Genomic DNA, 21,091 nt, shown 5'->3' with positions numbered 1-21,091 from the left:
GTGGGGGCCTGCTGGCAGGTGCCCTGCACTGCTGGGGGTTGGGGGTGCAAGGGGACATGAGTGTGGGCCTACTGGCAGGTGCCCCGCACTGCTGGGGGGGTGGGGGTGCAAGGGGACATGAGTGGGACATGAGTGTGGGCCTGCTGGCAGGTGTCCCGCATTGCTGGGGGCTGGGTGTGCAAGGGGACATGAGTGGGGGCCTGCTGGCAGGTGCCCCGCACTGCTGGGGGGTGGGGGTGCAAGGGGACATAAGTGTGGGCCTGCTGGCAGGTGCCCCGCACTGCTGGGGGGTGGGTGTGCAAGGGGACATGAGTGGGTGCCTGCTGGCTGGTGCCCCGCACTGCTGGGGGGTGGGTGTGCAAGGGGACATGAGTGGGGGCCTTATGGCTGGTGCGCCACACTGCTGGGGGGTGGGTGTGCAAGGGGAAATGAGTGTGGGCCTGCTGGCAGGTGCCCCACACTGCTGGGGGGTGGGTGTGCAAGGGGAAATGAGTGTGGGCCTGCTGGCAGGTGCCCCGCACTGCTGGGGGGTGGGTGTACAAGGGGACATGAGTGGGGGCCTGCTGGCAGGTGCCCTGCACTGCTGGGGGTGGGGGTGCAGGGGGACATGAGTGGGGGCCTGCTGGCAGGTGCCCTGCACTGCTGGGGGGTGGGGGTGCCAGGGGGCATGAGTGGGACATGAGTGGGGGCCTGCTGGCAGGTGCCCTGCACTGCTGGGGGGTGGGGGTGCAAGGGGACATGAGTGGGGGCCTGCTGGCAGGTGCCCCGCACTGCTGGGGGGTGGGTGTGCAAGGGGACATGAGTGGGGGCCTGCTGGCAGGTGCTCTGCACTGCTGGGGGGTGGGTGTGCAAGGGTACATGAGTGGGGGCCTGCTGGCAGGTGCCCTGCACTGCTGTGGGGTGGGGTTGCAGGGGGACATGTGTGGGACATGAGTGTGGGCCTGCTGGCAGGTGCCCCGCACTGCTGGGGGGTGGGTGTGCAAGAGGACATGAGTGGGGGCCTGCTGGCAGGTGCCCCGCACTGCTGGGGGGTGGGTGTGCAAGGGGACATGAGTGGGGGCCTGCCGGCAGGTGCCCTGCACTGCTGGGTAGTGGGGGTGCAAGGGGACATGAGTGGGACATGAGTGGGGGCCTGCTGACAGGTGCCCTGCACTGATGGGGGTTGGGGGTGCAAGGCGACATGAGTGGGACATGAGTGTGGGCCTACTGGCAGGTGCCCCACACTGCTGGGGGCGTGGGGGTGCAAGGGGACATGAGTGGGACATGAGTGTGGGCCTGCTGGCAGGTGTCCCGCACTGCTGGGGGCTGGGTGTGCAAGGGGACATGAGTGGGGGCCTGCTGGCAGGTACCCCGCACTGCTGGGGGGTGGGGGTGCAAGGGGACATAAGTGTGGGCCTGCTGGAAGGTACCCCGCACTGCTGGGGGGTGGGTGTGCAAGGGGACATGAGTGGGGGCCTGCTGGCTGTTGCCCCGCACTGCTGGGGGGTGGGCGTGCAGGGGGACATGAGTGGGGGCCTGCTGGCAGGTGCCCTGCACTGCTGGGGGTGGGGGTGCAGGGGACATGAGTGGGGGCCTGCTGGCAGGTGCCCTGCACTGCTGGGGGGTTGGGGTGCAAGGGGGCATGAGGGGGACATGAGTGGGGGCCTGCTGGCAGGTGCCCCGCACTGCTGGGGGGTGGGTGTGCAAGGGGACATGAGTGGGGGCCTGCTGGCAGGTGCCCTGCACTGCTGGGGGGTGGGTGTGCAAGGGTACATGAGGTGGGGCCTGCTGGCAGGTGCCCTGCACTGCTGGGGGATGGGGGTGCAGGGGGACATGTGTGGGACATGAGTGTGGGCCTGCTGGCAGGTGCCCCGCACTGCTGGGGGGTGGGTGTGCAAGGGGACATGAGTGGGGGCCTGCTGGCAGGTGCCCCGCACTGCTGGGGGGTGGGTGTGCAAGGGGACATGAGTGGGGGCCTGCTGGCAGGTGCCCTGCACTGCTGGGGGGTGGGGGTGCAAGGGGACATGAGTGGGACATGAGTGGGGGCCTGCTGGCAGGTGCCCTGCACTGATGGGGGTTGGGGGTGCAAGGGGACATGAGTGGGACATGAGTGTGGGCCTACTGGCAGGTGCCCCGCACTGCTGGGGGGGTGGGGGTGCAAGGGGACATGAGTGGGACATGAGTGTGGGCCTGCTGGCAGGTGTCCCGCAATGCTGGGGGCTGGGTGTGCAAGGGGACATGAGTGGGGGCCTGCTGGCAGGTGCCCCGCACTGCTGGGGGGTGGGTGTGCAAGGGTACATGAGGTGGGGCCTGCTGGCAGGTGCCCTGCACTGCTGGGGGATGGGGGTGCAGGGGGACATGTGTGGGACATGAGTGTGGGCCTGCTGGCAGGTGCCCCGCACTGCTGGGGGGTGGGTGTGCAAGGGGACATGAGTGGGGGCCTGCTGGCAGGTGCCCCGCACTGCTGGGGGGTGGGTGTGCAAGGGGACATGAGTGGGGGCCTGCTGGCAGGTGCCCTGCACTGCTGGGGGGTGGGGGTGCAAGGGGACATGAGTGGGACATGAGTGGGGGCCTGCTGGCAGGTGCCCTGAACTGATGGGGGTTGGGGGTGCAAGGGGACATGAGTGGGACATGAGTGTGGGCCTACTGACAGGTGCCCCGCACTGCTGGGGGGTGGGGGTGCAAGGGGACATGAGTGGGACATGAGTGTGGGCCTGCTGGCAGGTGTCCCGCAATGCTGGGGGCTGGGTGTGCAAGGGGACATGAGTGGGGGCCTGCTGGCAGGTGCCCCGCACTGCTGGGGGGTGGGGGTGCAAGGGGACATAAGTGTGGGCCTGCTGGCAGGTGCCCCGCACTGCTGGGGGTGGGTGTGCAAGGGGACATGAGTGGGGGCCTGCTGGCTGGTGCCCCGCACTGCTGGGGGCTGGGGGTGCAGGGGGACATGAGTGGGGGCCTGCTGGCAGGTGCCCTGCACTGCTGGGGGGTGGGGGTGCAAGGGGACATGAGTGGGACATGAGTGTGGGCCTGCTGGCAGGTGCCCTGCACTGCTGGGGGGGTGGGTGTGCAAGGGGACATGAGTGGGGGCCTGCTGGCAGGTGCCCCGCACTGCTGGGGGGTGGGGGTGAAGGGGGCATGAATGGGTGCCTGCTGGCAGGTGCCCTGCACTGCTGGGGGGTGGGGGTGCAAGGGCACATGAGTGGGACATGAGTGGGGGCCTGCTGGCAGGTGCCCTGCACTGCTGGGGGGTGGGGGTGCAAGGGGAAATGAGTGGGGGCCTGCTGGCAGGTGCCCCACACTGCTGGGGGGTGGGTATGCAAGGGGACATGAGTGGGGGCCTGCTGGCAGGTGTCCCGCACTGCTGGGGGGTAGAGGTGAAGGGGGACATGAATGGGTGCCTGCTGGCAGGTGCCCTGCACTGCTGGGGGGTGGGGGTGCAAGGGCACATGAGTGGGACATGAGTGGGGGCCTGCTGGCAGGTGCCCTGCACTGCTGGGGGTGGGGGTGCAAGGGGAAATGAGTGGGGGCCTGCTGGCAGCTGCCCCACACTGCTGGGGGGTGGGTATGCAAGGGGACATGAGTGGGGGCCTGCTGGCAGGTGCCCTGCACTGCTGGGGGGTGGGGGTGCAAGGGGACATGAGTGGGACATGAGTGGGGGCCTGCTGGCAGGTGCCCTGCACTGCTGGGGGTTGGGGGTGCAAGGGGACATGAGTGGGACATGAATGTGGGCCTACTGGCAGGTGCCCCGCACTGCTGGGGGGGTGGGGGTGCAAGGGGACATGAGTGGGACATGAGTGTGGGCCTGCTGGCAGGTGTCCCGCACTGCTGGGGGCTGGGTGTGCCAGGGGACATGAGTGGGGGCCTGCTGGTAGGTGCCCCGCACTGCTGGGGGGTGGGTGTGCAAGGGGACATGAGTGGGGGCCTGCTGGCAGGTGCCCCGCACTGCTGGGGGGTGGGTGTGCAAGGGGACATGAGTGGGGGCCTGCTGGCAGGTGCCCTGCACTGCTGGGGGGTGGGGGTGCAAGGGGACATGAGTGGGACATGAGTGGGGGCCTGCTGGCAGGTGCCCCGCACTTCTGGGGGGTGGGGGTGCAAGGGGACATGAGTGGGACATGAGTGTGGGCCTGCTGGCAGGTGTCCCGCACTGCTGGGGGCTGGGTGTGCAAGGGGACATGAGTGGGGGCCTGCTGGCAGGTGCCCCCCACTGCTGGGGGGTGGGGGTGCAAGGGGACATGAGTGGGACATGAGTGGGGGCCTGCTGGCAGGTGCCCTGCACTGCTGGGGGTTGGGGGTGCAAGGGGGGCATGAGTGGGGGCCTGCTGGCAGGTGCCCTACACTGCTGGGGGGTGGGGGTGCAAGGGGACATGAGTGGGACATGAGTGTGGGCCTGCTGGCAGGTGCCCTGCACTGCTGGGGGGTGGGGGTGCAATGAGACATGAATGGGACATGAGTGTGGGCCTGCTGGCAGGTGCCCTGCACTGCTGGGGGAGTGGGTGTGCAAGGGGACATGAGTGGGGGCCTGCTGGCAGGTGTCCCACACTGCTGGGGGTTGGGTGTGTAAGGGGACATGAGTGGGGGCCTGCTGGCAGGTGCCCTGCACTGCTGGGGGGTGGGGGTGCAGGGGGACATGAGTGGGGGCCTGCTGGCAGATGCCCTGCACTGCTGGGGGGTGGGGGTGCAAGGGGACATGAGTGGGACATGAGTGGGGGCCTGCTGGCAGGTGCCCTGCACTGCTGGGGGGTGGGGGTGCAAGGGGACATGAGTGGGGGCCTGCTGGCAGGTGCCCCACACTGCTGGGGGGTGGGTGTGCAAGGGGACATGAGTGGGGGCCTGCTGGCAGGTGCCCCGCACTGCTGGGGGTGGGTGTGCAAGGGGACATGAGTGGGGGCCTGCTGGCAGGTGCCCCGCACAGCTGGGGGGTGGGTGTGCAAGGGGACATGAGTGGGGGCCTGCTGGCAGGTGCCCTGCACTGCTGGGGGGTGGGGGTGCAAGGGGACATGAGTGGGGGCCTGCTGGCAGGTGCCCCGCACTGCTGGGGGGTGGGGGTGCAAGGGAACATGAGTGGGACATGAGTGTGGGCCTGCTGGCAGGTGTCCCGCACTGCTGGGGGGTGGGGGTGCAAGGGGACATGAGTGGGACATGAGTGGGGGCCTGCTGGCAGGTGCCCTGCACTGCTGGGGGTTGGGGGTGCAAGGGGACATGAGTGGGACATGAGTGTGGGCCTACTGGAAGGTGCCCTACACTGCTGGGGGAGTGGGGGTGCAAGGGGACATGAGTGGGACATGAGTGGGGGCCTGCTGGCAGGTGCCCTGCACTGCTGGGGGTTGGGGGTGCAAGGGGACATGAGTGGGACATGAGTGTGGGCCTACTGGAAGGTGCCCTACACTGCTGGGGGAGTGGGGGTGCAAGGGGACATGAGTGGGACATGAGTGTGGGCCTGCTGGCAAGTGTCCCGCACTGCTGGGGGCTGGGTGTGCAAGGGGACATGAGTGGGGGCCTGCTGGCAGGTGCCCCGCACTGCTGGGGGGTGGGGGTGCAAGGGGACATAAGTGTGGGCCTGCTGGCAGGTGCCCCGCACTGCTGGCGGGTGGGTGTGCAAGGGGACATGAGTGGGGGCCTGCTGGCTGGTGCCCCGCACTGCTGGGGGGTGGGTGTGCAAGGGGACATGAGTGGGGGCCTTATGGCTGGTGCGCCACACTGCTGGGGGTTGGGTGTGCAAGGGGAAATGAGTGTGGGCCTGCTGGCAGGTGCCCCGCAATGCTGGGGGGTGGGTGTGCAAGGGGACATGAGTGGGGGCATGCTAGCAGGTGCCCCTCACTGCTGGGGGGTGGTGGGGGTGCAAGCGGACATGAGAGGGACATGAGTGCGGGCCCGCTGGCAGGTGCCCCACACTGCTGGGGGGGTGGGGGTGCAAGGGGACATGAGTGGGACATGAGTGTGGGCCTGCTGGCAGGTGTCCCGCACTGCTGGGGGCTGGGTGTGCAAGGGGACATGAGTGGGGGCCTGCTGGCAGGTTCCCCGCACTGCTGGGGGGTGGGGGTGCAAGGGGACATGAGTGGAACATGAGTGGGGGCCTGCTGGCAGGTGCCCTGCACTGCTGGGGGTTGGGTGTGCAAGGGGACATGAGTGTGGGCCTACTGGCAGGTGCCCCGCACTGCTGGGGGGGTGGGGGTGCAAGGGGACATGAGTGGGACATGAGTGTGGGCCTGCTGGCAGGTGTCCCGCATTGCTGGGGGCTGGGTGTGCAAGGGTACATGAGTGGGGGCCTGCTGGCAGGTGCCCCGCACTGCTGGGGGTACAAGGGGACATAAGTGTGGGCCTGCTGGCAGGTGCCCCGCACTGCTGGGGGGTGGGTGTGCAAGGGGACATGAGTGGAGGCCTGCTGGCTGGTGCCCCGCACTGCTGGGGGGTGGGTGTGCAAGGGGACATGAGTGGGGGCCTTATGGCTGGTGCGCCACACTGCTGGGGGGTGGGTGTGCAAGGGGAAATGAGTGTGGGCCTGCTGGCAGGTGCCCCGCACTGCTGGGGGGTGGGTGTACAAGGGGACATGAGTGGGGGCCTGCTGGCAGGTGCCCTGCACTGCTGGGGGTGGGGGTGCAGGGGGACATGAGTGGGGGCCTGCTGGCAGGTGCCCTGCACTGCTGGGGGGTGGGGGTGCCAGGGGGCATGAGTGGGACATGAGTGGGGGCCTGCTGGCAGGTGCCCTGCACTGCTGGGGGGTGGGGGTTCAAGGGGACATGAGTGGGGGCCTGCTGGCAGGTGCCCCGCACTGCTGGGGGGTGGGTGTGCAAGGGGACATGAGTGGGGGCCTGCTGGCAGGTGCCCTGCACTGCTGGGGGGTGGGTGTGCAAGGGTACATGAGTGGGGGCCTGCTGGCAGGTGCCCTGCACTGCTGTGGGGTGGGGGTGCAGGGGGACATGTGTGGGACATGAGTGTGGGCCTGCTGGCAGGTGCCCCGCACTGCTGGGGGGTGGGTGTGCAAGAGGACATGAGTGGGGGCCTGCTGGCAGGTGCCCCGCACTGCTGGGGGGTGGGTGTGCAAGGGGACATGAGTGGGGGCCTACCGGCAGGTGCCCTGCACTGCTGGGTAGTGGGGGTGCAAGGGGACATGAGTGGGACATGAGTGGGGGCCTGCTGACAGGTGCCCTGCACTGATGGGGGTTGGGGGTGCAAGGCGACATGAGTGGGACATGAGTGTGGGCCTACTGGCAGGTGCCCCACACTGCTGGGGGCGTGGGGGTGCAAGGGGACATGAGTGGGACATGAGTGTGGGCCTGCTGGCAGATGTCCCGCACTGCTGGGGGCTGGGTGTGCAAGGGGACATGAGTGGGGGCCTGCTGGCAGGTACCCCGCACTGCTGGGGGGTGGGGGTGCAAGGGGACATAAGTGTGGGCCTGCTGGAAGGTACCCCGCACTGCTGGGGGGTGGGTGTGCAAGGGGACATGAGTGGGGGCCTGCTGGCTGTTGCCCCGCACTGCTGGGGGGTGGGCGTGCAGGGGGACATGAGTGGGGGCCTGCTGGCAGGTGCCCTGCACTGCTGGGGGTGGGGGTGCAGGGGACATGAGTGGGGGCCTGCTGGCAGGTGCCCTGCACTGCTGGGGGTTTGGGGTGCAAGGGGGCATGAGGGGGACCTGAGTGGGGGCCTGCTGGCAGGTGCCCCGCACTGCTGGGGGGTGGGTGTGCAAGGGGACATGAGTGGGGGCCTGCTGGCAGGTGCCCTGCACTGCTGGGGGGTGGGTGTGCAAGGGTACATGAGGTGGGGCCTGCTGGCAGGTGCCCTGCACTGCTGGGGGATGGGGGTGCAGGGGGACATGTGTGGGACATGAGTGTGGGCCTGCTGGCAGGTGCCCCGCACTGCTGGGGGGTGGGTGTGCAAGGGGACTTGAGTGGGGGCCTGCTGGCAGGTGCCCCGCACTGCTGGGGGCTGGGTGTGCAAGGGGACATGAGTGGGGGCCTGCTGGCAGGTGCCCTGCACTGCTGGGGGGTGGGGGTGCAAGGGGACATGAGTGGGACATGAGTGGGGGCCTGCTGGCAGGTGCCCTGCACTGATGGGGGTTGGGGGTGCAAGGGGACATGAGTGGGACATGAGTGTGGGCCTACTGGCAGGTGCCCCGCACTGCTGGGGGGGTGGGGGTGCAAGGGGACATGAGTGGGACATGAGTGTGGGCCTGCTGGCAGGTGTCCCGCAATGCTGGGGGCTGGGTGTGCAAGGGGACATGAGTGGGGGCCTGCTGGCAGGTGCCCCGCACTGCTGGGGGGTGGGGGTGCAAGGGGACATAAGTGTGGGCCTGCTGGCAGGTGCCCCGCACTGCTGGGGGTGGGTGTGCAAGGGGACATGAGTGGGGGCCTGCTGGCTGGTGCCCCACACTGCTGGGGGGTGGGGGTGCAGGGGGACATGAGTGGGGGCCTGCTGGCAGGTGCCCTGCACTGCTGGGGGGTGGGGGTGCAAGGGGACATGAGTGGGACATGAGTGTGGGCCTGCTGGCAGGTGCCCTGCACTGCTGGGGGGGTGGGTGTGCAAGGGGACATGAGTGGGACATGAGTGGGGGCCTGCTGGCAGGTTCCCTGCACTGCTGGGGGGTGGGGGTGCAAGGGGAAATGAGTGGGGGCCTGCTGGCAGGTGCCCCACACTGCTGGGGGGTGGGTATGCAAGGGGACATGAGTGGGGGACTGCTGGCAGGTGCCCTGCACTGCTGGGGGGTGGGGGTGCAAGGGGACATGAGTGGGACATGAGTGGGGGCCTGCTGGCAGGTGCCCTGCACTGCTGGGGGTTGGGGGTGCAAGGGGACATGAGTGGGACATGAATGTGGGCCTACTGGCAGGTGCCCCGCACTGCTGGGGGGGTGGGTGTGCAAGGGGACATGAGTGGGGGCCTGCCGGCAGGTGCCCTGCACTGCTGGGTAGTGGGGGTGCAAGGGGACATGAGTGGGACATGAGTGGGGGCCTGCTGACAGGTGCCCTGCACTGATGGGGGTTGGGGGTGCAAGGCGACATGAGTGGGACATGAGTGTGGGCCTACTGGCAGGTGCCCCACACTGCTGGGGGCGTGGGGGTGCAAGGGGACATGAGTGGGACATGAGTGTGGGCCTGCTGGCAGGTGTCCCGCACTGCTGGGGGCTGGGTGTGCAAGGGGACATGAGTGGGGGCCTGCTGGCAGGTACCCCGCACTGCTGGGGGGTGGGGGTGCAAGGGGACATAAGTGTGGGCCTGCTGGAAGGTACCCCGCACTGCTGGGGGGTGGGTGTGCAAGGGGACATGAGTGGGGGCCTGCTGGCTGTTGCCCCGCACTGCTGGGGGGTGGGCGTGCAGGGGGACATGAGTGGGGGCCTGCTGGCAGGTGCCCTGCACTGCTGGGGGTGGGGGTGCAGGGGACATGAGTGGGGGCCTGCTGGCAGGTGCCCTGCACTGCTGGGGGGTTGGGGTGCAAGGGGGCATGAGGGGGACCTGAGTGGGGGCCTGCTGGCAGGTGCCCCGCACTGCTGGGGGGTGGGTGTGCAAGGGGACATGAGTGGGGGCCTGCTGGCAGGTGCCCTGCACTGCTGGGGGGTGGGTGTGCAAGGGTACATGAGGTGGGGCCTGCTGGCAGGTGCCCTGCACTGCTGGGGGATGGGGGTGCAGGGGGACATGTGTGGGACATGAGTGTGGGCCTGCTGGCAGGTGCCCCGCACTGCTGGGGGGTGGGTGTGCAAGGGGACTTGAGTGGGGGCCTGCTGGCAGGTGCCCCGCACTGCTGGGGGGTGGGTGTGCAAGGGGACATGAGTGGGGGCCTGCTGGCAGGTGCCCTGCACTGCTGGGGGGTGGGGGTGCAAGGGGACATGAGTGGGACATGAGTGGGGGCCTGCTGGCAGGTGCCCTGCACTGATGGGGGTTGGGGGTGCAAGGGGACATGAGTGGGACATGAGTGTGGGCCTACTGGCAGGTGCCCCGCACTGCTGGGGGGGTGGGGGTGCAAGGGGACATGAGTGGGACATGAGTGTGGGCCTGCTGGCAGGTGTCCCGCAATGCTGGGGGCTGGGTGTGCAAGGGGACATGAGTGGGGGCCTGCTGGCAGGTGCCCCGCACTGCTGGGGGGTGGGGGTGCAAGGGGACATAAGTGTGGGCCTGCTGGCAGGTGCCCCGCACTGCTGGGGGTGGGTGTGCAAGGGGACATGAGTGGGGGCCTGCTGGCTGGTGCCCCACACTGCTGGGGGGTGGGGGTGCAGGGGGACATGAGTGGGGGCCTGCTGGCAGGTGCCCTGCACTGCTGGGGGGTGGGGGTGCAAGGGGACATGAGTGGGACATGAGTGTGGGCCTGCTGGCAGGTGCCCTGCACTGCTGGGGGGGTGGGTGTGCAAGGGGACATGAGTGGGACATGAGTGGGGGCCTGCTGGCAGGTTCCCTGCACTGCTGGGGGGTGGGGGTGCAAGGGGAAATGAGTGGGGGCCTGCTGGCAGGTGCCCCACACTGCTGGGGGGTGGGTATGCAAGGGGACATGAGTGGGGGACTGCTGGCAGGTGCCCTGCACTGCTGGGGGGTGGGGGTGCAAGGGGACATGAGTGGGACATGAGTGGGGGCCTGCTGGCAGGTGCCCTGCACTGCTGGGGGTTGGGGGTGCAAGGGGACATGAGTGGGACATGAATGTGGGCCTACTGGCAGGTGCCCCGCACTGCTGGGGGGGTGGGGGTGCAAGGGGACATGAGTGGGACATGAGTGTGGGCCTGCTGGCAGGTGTCCCGCACTGCTGGGGGCTGGATGTGCAAGGGGACATGAGTGGGGGCCTGCTGGCATGTGCCCCGCACAGCTGGGGGTGGGGGTGCAAGGGGACATGAGTGGGACATGAGTGGGGGCCTGCTGGCAGGTGCCCTGCACTGCTGGGGGTTGGGGGTGCAAGGGGACATGAGTGGGACATGAGTGTGGGCCTACTGGCAGGTGCATCACACTGCTGGGGGGGTGGGGGTGCAAGGGGACATGAGTGGGACATGAGTGTGGGCCTGCTGGCAGGTGTCCCGCACTGCTGGGGGCTGGGTGTGCAAGGGGACATGAGTGCGGGCCTGCTGGCAGGTGCCCCGCACTGCTGGGGTGTGGGGGTGCAAGGGGACATAAGTGTGGGCCTGCTGGCAGCTGCCCCGCATTGCTGGGGGGTGGGTGTGCAAGGGGACATGAGTGGGGGCCTGCTGGCAGGTGCCCCGCACTGCTGGGAGGTGGGTGTGCAAGGGGACGTGAGTGGGGGCCTTATGGCTGGTGCGCCACACTGCTGGGGGGTGGGTGTGCAAGGGGAAATGAGTGTGGGCCTGCTGGCAGGTGCCCCGCACTGCTGGGGGGTGGGTGTGCAAGTGGACATGAGTGGGGGCTTGCTAGCAGGTGCCCCTTACTGCTGGGGTTGATGGGGGTGCAAGCGGACATGAGTGGGACATGAGTGCGGGCCTGCTGGCAGGTGCCCCACACTGCTGGGGGGTGGGTGTACAAGGGGACATGAGTGGGGGCCTGCTGGCAGGTGCCCTGCACTGCTGGGGGGTGGGGGTGCAATGGGGCACATGAGTGGGACATGAGTGGGGGCCTGCTGGCAGGTGCCCTGCACTGCTGGGGGTTGGGGGTGCAAGGGGACATGAGTGGGGGCCTGCTGGCAGGTGCCCCGCACTGCTGGGGGGTGGGTGTGCAAGGGGACATGAGTGGGGGCCTGCTGGCAGGTGCCCTGCACTGCCGGGGGGTGGGTGTGCAAGGGTACATGAGTGGGGGCCTGCTGGCAGGTGCCCTGCACTGCTGGGGGGTGGGTGTGCAAGGGGACATGAGTGGGGGCCTGCTGGCAGGTGCCCCACACTGCTGGGGGGTGGGGGCGCAAGGGGACATGAGTGTGGGCCTTCTGGCAGGTGCCCCGCACTGCTGGGGGTGGGTGTAAGGGGACATGAGTGTGGACCTGCTGGCAGGTGCCCTGCACTGCTGGGGGGTGGGTGTGCAAGGGGACATGAGTGGGGGCCTGCTGGCAGGTGCCCTGCACTGCTGGGGGGTGGGTGTGCAAGGGGACATGAGTGGGGGCCTGCTGGCAGGTGCCCTGCACTGCTGGGGGGGTGGGGGTGCAAGGGGACATGAGTGGGACATGAGTGTGGGCCTGCTGGCAGGTGTCCCGCACTGCTGGGGGCTGGGTGTGCAAGGGGACATGAGTGCGGGCCTGCTGGCAGGTGCCCCGCACTGCTGGGGTGTGGGGGTGCAAGGGGACATAAGTGTGGGCCTGCTGGCAGCTGCCCCGCATTGCTGGGGGGTGGGTGTTCAAGGGGACATGAGTGGGGGCCTGCAGGCAGGTGCCCCGCACTGCTGGGAGGTGGGTGTGCAAGGGGACGTGAGTGGGGGCCTTATGGCTGGTGCGCCACACTGCTGGGGGGTGGGTGTGCAAGGGGAAATGAGTGTGGGCCTGCTGGCAGGTGCCCCGCACTGCTGGGGGGTGGGTGTGCAAGGGGACATGAGTGGGGGCTTGCTAGCAGGTGCCCCTTACTGCTGGGGTTGATGGGGGTGCAAGCGGACATGAGTGGGACATGAGTGCGGGCCTGCTGGCAGGTGCCCCACACTGCTGGGGGGTGGGTGTACAAGGGGACATGAGTGGGGGCCTGCTGGCAGGTGCCCTGCACTGCTGGGGGGTGGGGGTGCAATGGGGCATGAGTGGGACATGAGTGGGGGCCTGCTGGCAGGTGCCCTGCACTGCTGGGGGTTGGGGGTGCAAGGGGACATGAGTGGGGGCCTGCTGGCAGGTGCCCCGCACTGCTGGGGGGTGGGTGTGCAAGGGGACATGAGTGGGGGCCTGCTGGCAGGTGCCCTGCACTGCCGGGGGGTGGGTGTGCAAGGGTACATGAGTGGGGGCCTGCTGGCAGGTGCCCTGCACTGCTGGGGGGTGTGGGTGCAGGGGGACATGTGTGGGTCATGAGTGTGGGCCTGCTGGCAGGTACCCCGCACTGCTGGGGGGTGGGTGTGCAAGGGGACATGAGTGGGGGCCTGCTGGCAGGTGCCCCGCGCTGCTGGGGGGTGGGGGCGCAAGGGGACATGAGTGTGGGCCTTCTGGCAGGTGCCCCGCACTGCTGGGGGTGGGTGTAAGGGGACATGAGTGTGGACCTGCTGACAGGTGCCCTGCACTGCTGGGGGGTGGGTGTGCAAGGGGACATGAGTGGGGGCCTGCTGGCAGGTGCCCTGCACTGCTGGGGGGTGGGTGAGCAAGGGGACATGAGTGGGGGCCTGAATTGTATGTGTAAACAAAAAGCCCAGGGATTGGGGTAGGGTTTATCTCTTTATGTGAAGTTGCCTGCAAAGTTTTTGTGTTTTAGAGCTCATTGTAAACCTGTGTAAATATTCCTTTAGTTTTATGCGATTATTTAAACTTTTCTAATGATGAGAGCTATGTACGCTTTGCTCATCACAAGATATATGAGTCAGAGCGAAGCGGCACATAGCACAGCTTTGTAGAGTCCTTATTTTTTGTGGAAAAACTGAAAACAATTTTTGGTAGTGCATAACCAAATGGAGATGTTGCTTTAAAATATGTTGCATATACTCATAGGGCTAGAACCTTTTAAGAAACAAGCACACATGCATGGAGAATGTTGCAACCAGGGCTTTTATTTTTAAAATGCTGAGGCGTGACTGTAACCAGACGATCACGCCAACTATAAATGTTTTGTGAAGTGTGGTTTTCTAATTGTGTGGCCATGAATTAATTTTAGAACTAAAACTACCTTGACAAAGTGAAAAGTCATGACCTTTATATAGGCATTGTGAAGCTTGTTTAAAGTAACCACAGTGAAAAACGAAAGTGCTACATATGCACTTAGGGTTTTAAACTGTATGAACACGTTTCCAAGAAAAAATACATTGACACATCGAATAGTCATGGCCTTTATATAGGCATAGTGAAGCAGAAATGTATTTTGAAGTAGTGTTTAAACCAACCATTTTCTCATCAAGCGCTGCAAGGTTTGGGGCAGGCTGTGCTTACAGCCAGCAGTCTAGAATATTGTTTTCAACTAGGCACAGCGCCTGGTTGGAGAGCATCATTTATAAAAGGGGTTCTAAGGGTCTCATTGGTTCTCTGGCCGATATATGGTCCATCTATCCCTGATGGTCATGTGGTTGGCACATGACCATCAGGGACAGTTGGACCATTACAGCAGCTATGGCACCATTTATAAATTGGGCCTGCCAGGGTTATTGGTTCTGTGTCTGAGGTGTGTCCCTATTGTCCGTGGTGTGACCCTATTGTCAGATGTGTGGCTCCTGGGGGCTCATGTGTAGCAATATTGTCCGATGTATGGTCCCTGGTGTCCAAAGTGTGGCCCCTGAGGTCTGATTTGTCATCCTTTTGTCCTTTGTTGTATTTTCTTATGAGTGTCATGATTTAAAAAAAATCACTGCAATATTGACACGTTTGACAATGTGTCACAGATCATACTGAATTTTTTAAGGTCACTGAGATTCAATATGTAATATTTTGGCTCAGGGTGTACATATTAATATTGTAAGGTACTGATTTTTTATTTGTTATGTTTTTTTTTAGAAATGGCTCTCAACAATTGTATGTTGCAACAGGCCGGTTCTGGAAAAACAGTCTGCTGCGGTGGAGAACTCTAGCATGTTGGAATGGTGCAGCCTGCTGTTTCTGGATCAAGAAATTGTGGATGTTCAAATGACCCAAGAATGGGGATGCCATCTTTGTTACAGCAGCAGCAAGGGCTGATGGTTTTGAGGGCCCTGCCGCCACATAGTATTTTTGTAAATTCATCACCGGGCCAGTATGGCTCTTGAGTTTTTCTAATGTTGATTGAATATCCAGGACCCTAATATGTGATATATAAGTCTTCAAGGGGCAGGCTGCTTTGTGTAGATCAGCAAATTCCCAAATTTATTCAAGAGCACAGGGATGGGTTTGCCTGTCTCTACTGGATCTCTTGCGGGTGTTGGGATGGGGCCTGTTTTGCATGGATCAACATATTTGGAATGTTTCAATAACCCAAGGATGGGGTCCGACAATGTTGTTACAGCGGTTAAGCCCAATTCAATCTTGCGGCATATGCAGCAGAGTTCTTTTGTGAATTCATCAACGTGCCGTGTTGCTTCTGGAGTTTTGGTAAGTGTCTGATGGACCATTGAGCAATAAAGTCTCAAAGGCCCTGAAAGTTGTTATGACTATTGTTCTGTTGCAACATTGAACTGTGTGACTGACCAACTTGGAAATGGGCTGTCAAATGAGTATATAACAGGGGTTTCAGTCATGCAAGTTATCCCTCTGGTTTATGACGGCTCAAGACAGCGTTTACCACGTCGCTGACCCTCTATCAAAATAGGTAATGCTCGGGTTTTAAACTCTGATGTGGAGTTCTTCCTACAACGTTGGGGCGCTCGAATGCTCTGACAGATATCAACGACCATTTAAATGTTCGAACTGCTCATGCTAATGCGGGTGTGAGAGTTCACACATTAACAGACACTTCTCACGCTGGCTTTGTGCTGCAAGACTCCATTAAAAGTGTACAATTACAAGACAGCACCAGTGTGAAGTCGGTTCGGGGGGCTGATGGTGTAAATATAGAGGGCCCGATTCATGGAATTAAATTGCGCGGAGAAAGGGGCGCTTGCGTCCAACACTTCACTGTGACACCACAAACACCTTGCGCAAGACTCCCATAGAAGGTGTATACCGTCTTGCGCAATCACCTAAAAAGGGGGCGGAACACTTGGAATCGGGAACAACAAGCGTAAATGTGGGCGTTAATTGGGAAGTACCACAGTTAAATATTTGCAAATCCAACACGCGGAAAAAGACTGCAAATCCGGAAACACATCCACCATGTGAAAGCTGGCATAAGCATCACCGCGCACTAAAAACAATGCATAAAAAGGGTCTGCGAAACCCCAACGCGCGTATACAGCTACGATGAATGTACCATTTTTTGCAGCAGTGATCATGGGAGAGCGCAAGAGGAGGAGGATAGCCAGGGCACACATTTTTTTACCCAGGACCAGACTTTTTGGGATGCTTGATGACCACGTCTATGGCAGGTATAAGTTTCTACCTCATATCATATTAGACCTGGTCACGGAGTGGGAAGATGATCTCACATCACCCACTCTCTGCTCCCAAGCACTGACCCCCTTGTACTGAATTTAATGGCCACTGTGTCATTTCACCAGACAACTGCCATAGTCGGGGGCATTTCACTGCCCATGCAGTCACACTGCCTACACCAGGTGTTGGCAATCATGACTGCACACCCCTCAGTCCGCAGGCACATATACATACCCAGAACACCTGCGGAAAGGCAGGCCATGGTCCGGGACTTTCACAGGGTGGCGCACTTCCCTAACGTGCTTGGTGCCATCTATCGCAATCGTAAGCACTGGCATTCTATCAATGTGCAGGTTGTATGTGAATCCAAGGGAATCATTACCTCTGAATATGCAAACTGTCCAGGGTACACCCATGATAGTTTCATATTCAGAATTTCACCCCTACACTGGGCCCTGGAAGCTGGGAGGCCTGGCAACACATGGCTCATTGGTGAGTACAAATGGCCCTGCAAATGCATGCATGTTTCACACAGACAAAACCACACCATTGACAAACCATTCATAATTGCACATGTGCCTCAATGTGTCGTGACTTGCACATGGCACTGTGGTATATTCGTGTGACATTGCTAACAAAAGGGGGCAGGGTAGCGCATACAGCAGGCAGGCTGACAATAATGGATATAGTCAAGCTAATACATGAAGATGGAACATGAACAAAGGATGGATCTCAAAGTCCAAACAAAAAGTGATGCTAACTATGTACCGGGCAAACAATCATGAATCCCACTAGGGGTGTATACAGATGTCGGACTTGAGACTGTCCACAGAAATAATAGAAACCCAATGCTTCTGTGTAAGTTACTTTTACACGCTGCACTCCTTGCAAGCCCATGGAAAGGGGAAGCAGGAGTGGCATATGTGTCTGGATCCTAAGGCACAAACAAGGAGTGTACCAACACGAGACAAGGCTGCATGACTCCAGCTGGAATCTACAGTGGATGCTCTCGGCTGCCACACAAAGCAACACCCTGTCACATAAACGCACAATAGACAAAAAACAAGTTTAAAAAAATCTAAAATGCCCATGGAGTCCGCGGGGGGGGCACCCTGGAGGGAAGATGTGCAGGGTGCACGTCAGCACCCACATGTGTGGATGTTGAGAAGAAAAAAACATTCCATGGGTTAATGGGCCACACGGCTAGCATGGATTGGGAGACCTGTCGCTGCTGTCGCCAACCTCTTGTGTAGCATCAGAATGTGGTAGTGGTAAGGGAGGATCAGCACACATAGCCATGGCCTGGTCCTCCTTGGCAGTGGCCATGCAGGACTGAGATGATTGCATCTGCAACATGATGGCTTGGATGTCCCCATGCAAAACCTCACATGATGCACGGAGTTCCTCCGTGATTGTATGAGTCAACTGTTGCATCTGCTGTTCAGACCGTCTACTGTGGGCTGCCTCGAGTGCAGCCAGTTTACTTCTGAGGGACCTATACTCTACCCTCAAGGCGTCTCTGTGGGCTCAACCCTCTGCAGACATGGATGCGTGCAGAGCCCTCAGATACACCCGTCGGCTCCTGTTGCTGGCCTCCATGTGCAGCCTGTGTGAGCGGCATGTGGACTGCAATGGCTGCAGCTGGTGCTCCACCTGTCTTTCTGAGGGGATCATGGAATTGGCCACCCTATCCATGCCCTGAGCCAACATCTCATATGAAGCACCCTGCTGTTGTGCAACAGTATACATGGACTGCTCACACACAGTATCGCCAGCCACTACACGGCCACCGCGTTGGCAGATCCCACGCCTGGCTGGGCCAAGGCATCCCTCCCTTGATCAGCTGGCCCAGGACCAGGAGTCAATACTGTGGAGCGTCACCACAGGCAGACTTACCAACACTGACTAGCCTTGTGAGGGGTCATTCCCCCCTTCAGATGTTTGGGATACAACAGCACCCACACTCAATGCACTCACCTGCGACAGCACGGAGGAGTCAAATTCCAGTTCACCACCAGAGCCATAGGTATCATCAGAGGCAGACTCATACTGAGTCAGGCCTGGGAGGGACTGTGGCACAAGTGGTTCATCATGGCTGCCACACCACGTCCTCCACTGGTGCATGTTTGCAGATCAGTATCCTGTTCCTACTCCACCTACTCCCTGCATCCAGTGCCCCATCACCTGCACACGGACTGAAAAAAACATGAAGGCACATGTAACTAGCATAGCCCACACACATAGGTATCACAATGTTGTCCTGCAACACATCAACATGTCACGTCACCCATGTACAAACTCCTGCACGTACGCAGCATAAATGGAAGGGATGGGTAGCATGAAATCAGCCTATGATGTGTGTTCAAGGGCTCAAAAACAGATGTGGTGCATAGCACCTGCTTCACAAACAAGCACTTGACTGGCATAGTTCAGTCACTACCATCACTGATGCAAATACACAGATGCCACGCAGCATAGCCATGCCTGAACTGTCAAACAGCATGAGATGGAACTTCATGACTACTGCCCCAGAGACATGTACAATGGTTGTGACATGTCATTACATGGAATTCACAAATTCAAAACACACAAGTGTCAAAAAGTGCAACAATGCTAGGGTGGTGAAATAGAGTGAAGCCAGACACACCGATTGCATGAGGCCAGGTCGCATTGACATCACACAAGTGAATATGCATGTTGAAGGGGAGACATGGGGTTGGAAGTGTGAGGGGGCAGTGCAGTATATGGGAATGGACTCAAATTCAAATATAACTGCGTAACCAGTAATATAAATGTTGCGGGCTAGTGGCAGTGGAAGGGTAAGGGCAGACAACAGGTGTCAAGTCTTAAGTGCTGGTAGTGGGTTGTAGGGATACAGAAAACAGCCCCCAAGTGTGGGGGATGCCCGTGAGGCAGTGCATGGGTTCAACTGGTTGCTCAGAGGACCGTGTCGGAAATCAGAATGTGGCCAGGTGACTAGTGCATTCTCTCAGTCATCCAGGAAACCAGCAGGGGAGAGGAGGAGAGAAAGCACAACACACGAGGACGCATCAGATGTGCCTACAGACCCAGAGAAGATTCACCTCCAGTTCCATTGAGGCAGGGATGCTGTACCAGAGGGAGGCCCCAGCCGAAGATAGACATTAACCACCAACTCATTGCGAGGAGAAGCTAATGACCCGGAGGGAGTAGGAGAGGATTGATTTAAGACCATGAGAAGGAAGTGAATTGGTAAGATAGAATTGAATTAATTACGGCCCCAAGATCCATAAGGCCTTGTGGACAATGCACAGGGCCTGGAACTGAACAGTCACAGCCACTGGGAGCCAGTGCAATCATCAGATTCCTGGGGAGATTCAATATCTGGACCCAAGACAAAAGTAAAATTCTCACAAGCCTGTACTGGATGTGTTGCAGAGGGAAGATAGTGGAAGCACAGAATTGTTGGGAGAGGCCGTTGCAGCAGGCCAGCACATGACTGACCAATCCTCTGGAGACAGTGAGATGCAGGCAGAAGGAGAGGAAAGGAAGAATCCCTCAGAGGAGGTGCAACTGGTAGGGTGACCTCTCAGAGACTTCAGTGATGTGAGGAGAGAAGGCGAGTGTGGAGTGGAAGATTATCCCAGGCTATCTGCCATCACAGGTTGGAGCTGGAAGAGGGCCACAAGAGGCAGGACAGAGAGGGACAGGTAAGGAGGGAGCAGGTGTGGTGATGAGGATAGTCACGTTGTGTGTAGCACATTATTTATATGCAGTCTGCCGGACAGCAAGCCCATGTGAGTCCACCATTACATGGTTCACCCATGGCAGTCATGCAAATGCAGGCATAAGTGCCAGACAATCATAACACTTCATTCAAACAACATACACATGTCCTGGATGCACACGCTTCACCAGTTCTGGACATTTCCTCATATTTTGGCAGGTCTCCCACGCTTTGTATCTGCTACACATCAATCATATCACTAATGAGCTCTTTATGTAGAGTGAGCTCATTGTCCTCTCGTGGTGACCCACCTCCAGTCACCATAGTAGAGGGGAAGTTGGCAGCCAGCTTCTCTTTTGCTCAGCGCCGGAGGTCATTCCAATGCTTCAATACCTCAGGAGCGGTGCACCTCTCATTACCGAAGGCGTTGATTTTATCTGTGACATGCTGCCAGTGGGCCATATGCTGAGCAGGCATATGTGTGCTCCCTGCCTGCATGAGAATGTCATGTTTCTGTTCCCGCACATAATCCATGAGGATCTGGAGTTCTTCACCCATTGAAGTTCCCCTTCCTCGACCTGTGGGTCTCCTATGCATTGCCTTGGTTTTGAGCCTGTCCTGCTACTGCATCCTTCGCCTTCTTGCAAGGTTGTGCAGACTCTGTGTGGCTGGGACCACCTGGGTCAGTAGGGGCTGGAGCACTGGTGGATGAGGCCCTGGCATCACACACTGATTCTTGGACAGTAGGTAGCATTGCAGGTAGCTGTACCTGGCTGCTGGTGCCAGCTCATTTTACTGCACGTCCCTTCCCCATGGACACAACATCTGCCCCTGCGTCCCTTTGGACCAGGGAAGTGTGTTAGGCAGAATCACATGCAGTACCCTTTGGGAACACTACATGCAATTAAGACTACAAGTGGCAGTACAATTTCACCTTTGGTACAAGCCTGTACTACACAGTTATGTGGTAGCAGTGGCTGAGCAGCCAGGCTTATCTTAAGAGTTTAGTGAGCAGTAGAACAAATTACACAAAGGACACATACAGTGATTCAAGTATACACTTATACAAGGTTTCTTGGTAAAAGAATATACATTTATTTACTCAGTCAGTTTGAAAACATTACACTAGTAAGACTAGCTCAATATCACACACTAATAAACCACAAATACACAACCGGTAAGTAAATGCACAAGTTTAGCTCCCCTGAAATGGGAGCAAAATGGCACTTCAAATACTTAATAAAGGTGTAAAGAGTCAAGGTAATAAGCATAGACAGCCCAAATACATTAATAGGCAATGCAAAGGGTTTCAGTTAACTACAACCAGCAATTTTTCTCTATAGGCCTGACCCAAAGTCAATGGTTCAGAGTCTTTGTATAGGATAGCA

Source organism: Ambystoma mexicanum, chromosome 11, assembly GCF_040938575.1.
Source record: "Ambystoma mexicanum isolate Mex_15411 chromosome 11, UKY_AmexF1_1, whole genome shotgun sequence".
Lineage (NCBI taxonomy): Eukaryota > Metazoa > Chordata > Amphibia > Caudata > Ambystomatidae > Ambystoma > Ambystoma mexicanum.
The sequence above is the reverse complement of the archived record's forward strand: the minus strand, read 5'-3'. Positions refer to the sequence as shown.